Genomic DNA, 4,663 nt, shown 5'->3' with positions numbered 1-4,663 from the left:
ACTCCACCGCCATCATGAAAAACAAAACCTCTGTTGTGTTGTGTGGCAAATACTTCTTGTGTAAGAACAAATTCCCACAGTTAGTTTTCTGTCCTCTGAAATTGAGTTCAGTGTTGGCACTGTGGTATAGATTCGTTCCCTGGTTCTGCTCACTTCACTTTGCATGCATTTCCCCTACAAGTCTTTGTCAGTCTCAGAAACTATTCCTTCATATTCTTCAGTGCGATAAATTCTACTGCATTCATAATATATGCCATAAATAAGTTCACTCATTCCCAAAATTATGGCCAATCTTCCAACCCCTTTTGCTCCCAATGTTTGCAAATTTGTATAATTTTCCATGTAGTTTATCTACATAAAAAGAGCTACTATAAAATATATTTATAAAGGTTGGTCACTTTGATCCGATTGTGGTAAGTTATATATATATATATATATATATATATATATATATATATATATATATATATATATATATATGTATGTGTGTTTACATATATATATATATATATATGTATATATACATATACACACATAACATGCACAACACATTATATCATTAAGGCAGAATTCATGACTTCAAAGATAACCATGAATATGCCTGAATGGTCCAGAATCGCAGGATATAAGGAATTCTCTAAGTAGAAGGCAGAAGAATTAAAGCATTTATTGTAACTCAAAAGTAGCAAACCCACAGACCAGCATCCACAATTCCACATCCTGGCAAGAACCTTCCAAAACCAGTATGCCCATCTCACAATAGTGACCAGGAGGCCACAGAAAAACATTATGACAGCAAGCCAAGCCATAACTGATGCTTCCCTCCTCCAATGCCAGGGCCCTCCAGCAAGAAGACCACCCACTGGCCTCTCAAGCCCCTGCTCAGCACTCTCCGGTCTCCATGACGATCAGTCTTGCTTTTTTGTAGCACCTGCCTCCATCGCCGCCGCTTCCGCCGCAATCTCCAAGCTGTGTTCCAGCTAGCTGACTGCTTCCTCTCTCTTTCAGCTCTTAACTGCTCTCACCAACTGCCTCACCAACTGCTTCTTGGCTCTGCTCCAATTGTTCAGCAAGCTCCTCCCACCACAGGCTTCATGTCATCATGTGGACTAGAACTCAGGTAGAACTCAGGCTCCAGTCCTAACCACTCCCCCCAGGTCCCTGAGAGCCCCACCCCCGAAGCCCACTCAAATGAGCGGGGAAGATCTTCCCATTCGCTGATTGCCTTTACACACATACACATACATACCTAGACCAGTATTGTATATTGCTAGATTTATGATCTTATAGAAAAGTATCTTACTTTATTTTTCTTCTAATTTGTTTGTGATCCCTATAAGTCATGAATCCATTTGGAGTTTATCATTTGTGAATTGTGTGAGATGTGTCTGTACCTAACGCTGCCAGTTATTTTTTTCCAGTTTTCTCAAAACTTTTTGTGAGAGACAGTGTTTATATGAGGGATTGGGCCCACTCCCTCATTCAAAAACTTATTATTTGCTTCTACATGTTGTGTTACTTAATCTGTTCTCTCTCTCTTTTTTCTTAATGTGTCAAATGACCAAGTCTTTGTGATGAAAGTCCTAAAGGACTCTTTCCCTTACATTTTTTTCATTATTCTTTTGAAATTATTGACCTGTTCTCCTTCACATGAATTTTGTTATATTATTACTTTATTGTTCTTAAAGGGAATATTCAAATAATTAATCTAAATTACGTTATACTGACATTTTATATTAGCAGAACTCAAATCATAAACAAAATTAGTATTCTAATTATTTACGTCTATCTTTATTTCTGTGAAGGGCAAAGTTTTGTGGTTATTCATTAAATTTTTATAGTTCTTGTGTGTCTTGGGAGAGGTAGGTCCCCAATATCTATATACACTCTATGTAATATTTTGAATAGCATGATGACACTGGTGGGCCTATATGATGTCATCTAACAGCCAGCTATTTTAATTCATCCCAGAATGTTGGTCTCACAGTATCTCACTAAAGCACAATGGGGAACATCATGATGTATGCTTGCCACACAACAACTCCCTTTCCCACATCCTAAATCCTCCATAGCTTATTATCTTTAGGTTACAACCTTATAATTTTAAGGGGCCATGTTGTCCTTCTGTTTAGAAATTAATTAGTTCCATATGTATATCTAATTCCTCTCTCTCAATATTCTGTATTAACTGGAAAAAATGTCAGGTAGCACTGTATGACTTTCAGGCATGATCCAAAATAATAAAAGCATCCATCATCAACCAGCTCTTTCTTTGAGAACCTGATTAAAATTTAAGGCAAGAAGTAGGGTTTATAACTTCAGTCAGATGAAACCTGCTTGTTACTAAAAGAAAGAAAACCACCTCTTGGTGAATTACTTGTTTTCAGGGCCCATGTTGGAAGGGGGTTGGGTAGGTAGTCATTCTATACTCCTCCTAGCTGAGCAGGAAGGAGCTTTCAGAAAAACCAGGGAGTCATGCAACCAAGCTTGAGATCTTATTCAGTGGTTGATCTAGCTCTTTCAAGGAGGTGCCAGAGTTGACCAATGCAATGCAGAAGAAGGATGCACTCTTGTCAGGACAAGTGTCAGCGCAGCTGAAAGCAGTAGGAGACTCATCTAGACATTGGGCAAATAGCTGCTACCCAGGATTTCAAAATGAGGCATGGAAGGGGTAAACTTTGTGAGAAGCAGCATTGACCAAGGCAGGCTAGACTCTCTAGTCATGGTTGAAGCTAAGCATAGCAGATTTCTCCTCATCAGTCAGTTCAAAATCAAACACCTTAAAGTTCTCAGCAATCCATGACAGGGTGACTGACTTGGGGATTGCAACTACTTTTCTCTAGATGTAGAACCTGATCAGAATCTGTGCTATGATTTTGGTACTTTGTTGCAATGGCCTAGATCCTATGGTCATTCAAGAGAAGAAAGGTCCAGCTTGGTCCACAGCCAATCTTGGAGAATCAAGGAGTTTGTGGTTTGTTACTACCTACAATGCCTTTGGACTGTCAATATTTGGTCAACTTCTCCTGGGTAGCACTTGATCTGGTTAATTGCTGGTTCGTGCTTCAGCCGCAGCTTGGTCAAGATCTTCTCAATCTGGAGGTGGTTGAAGGTGAGGACTCCAATGGCTTCACATAGTCCTATATCTGCTGGCTGTTTATCCAGAAAAGTTTGTGCTGCTATGAAACCATACACTGCCTTGTCATCCAGTGGGGAGAAGATCCTTCTCAGCCTCAAATCCTGTAGGCCAACGAACAAGGGTAAAAATCCAAGAATCCAGCTTCAAGTAACTCAGAGTGTTTTTGGAAGGCTGACTTAACCAAGCTTTTCTTGTGGTTGGCTTGCTGACAATGAAGAAGTCTTCCCATTTAACAATGTTCACCTTGATCTTCTCTTGGATGGCCTCACCTTCATTCTTGTTCTGGTACAAGGTGGATACAGTCAATATGGTGGTATGCAATATCAATTGCAGTCTTCACTGCATCAGCCACTTTGCCTGGAGGGGACTTCCAAGTGCCCATGCCCAGGATGGGCATCTTTGCTTCATTCCTTGGCACAAGGAAGGTAGCCATGATGCTTAGGCCTTTGCAGAAGACAGCCTAGATTGCAAATGTAAATGCTGCCCCAACACAACCTGACAGTGCATCAAAAAAAAAAAAACCTTAAAGAAATAAGTTTGCTCACTTTCTTATATTATATAGACTTTATAGACTTTGAGTATTGTGTTTAGCCAGCTTGGATCAGTCTGTCAGGAAACTTATCTATATTAGCAGCATTTTTGATAATACACTGAGGATACAGAAACTACAAGCTACAAACAACTATGTACAAATGAAGGATACGTATGAGATGGATGAATTACGGAGATCGATTATATTAGAATTAAGGGGGACCAGAAATGCTTATTGTAGAAGTTAGGATTTTAACTGATAACTGAAGAAAGATACAGAAGAAGCCAGGAAGCAGAGATGGAGAGAGGCATGGAGGACAATTAACAAAAATGCCCTGAGGCAGTTTGGTGTATCTTGTGCAAGAGCAATAAAGGTGTGTCATGTGGATCACAGGGTAAGAGATAATAAGAATGGAAAGTAGGGGAAGGCAGAAGGTTATGAAGAGCTTTGACTTGCAAAGGATTTCATGATCCTGGAGATGAAAGGGAGGGGAAAGACCAAATGGGAAGAGACAACAAGGAAGGTGGATCAATATCAATATGAATCACTAAAAAAATCTGACTTTCTCTTCTGTTGAAACACTCAGCTCCTGTGCCCTCAGCTTTGTTTTGTTCTAGTAGAATTTCTCTGCAGAGTTCTCTACCAAGAATCTACCCTAGCAGAGTGAGTTGAATTCTATGTTCTAAAATTCTGTGGCTCAGTAAGAATATTTACTTGGGACTTCAAATAAAGTTCCACTGCTCAAGTCATCTAAACAACTAGATACATAGACATATACATATCTTGGAGGATCTCCTCCAGCAGAAATTTAGTGCTCTTGTATGTTTCATTGCCACCAACTGCTACAGGCTCAGTCCCAGTCACTTGCCTAGAAGAAGTATTATAACGTCATAATTTTATAAAATAACATCATAAACTGGAATTTTCCAATACAGACTGACACTTCAGAGCTAGGTCTTACTAGAGCCACACAAGGTCTGCTTTTCCTGTTG

At 39.5% G+C, this 4,663-nt stretch overlaps 1 pseudogene; it reads right to left on the bottom strand.

The window, feature by feature from the left end:
* Positions 1–2,650: 2,650 nt before the first annotated feature.
* LOC118832896 lies at positions 2,651–3,572 on the bottom strand (annotated as a pseudogene).
* Between the last annotated feature and the right edge of the window lie 1,091 nt (positions 3,573–4,663).

This window comes from Trichosurus vulpecula, chromosome X, assembly GCF_011100635.1.
Source record: "Trichosurus vulpecula isolate mTriVul1 chromosome X, mTriVul1.pri, whole genome shotgun sequence".
Classification (NCBI taxonomy): domain Eukaryota; kingdom Metazoa; phylum Chordata; class Mammalia; order Diprotodontia; family Phalangeridae; genus Trichosurus; species Trichosurus vulpecula.
This window is presented reverse-complemented; position numbering and strand designations above follow the sequence as displayed.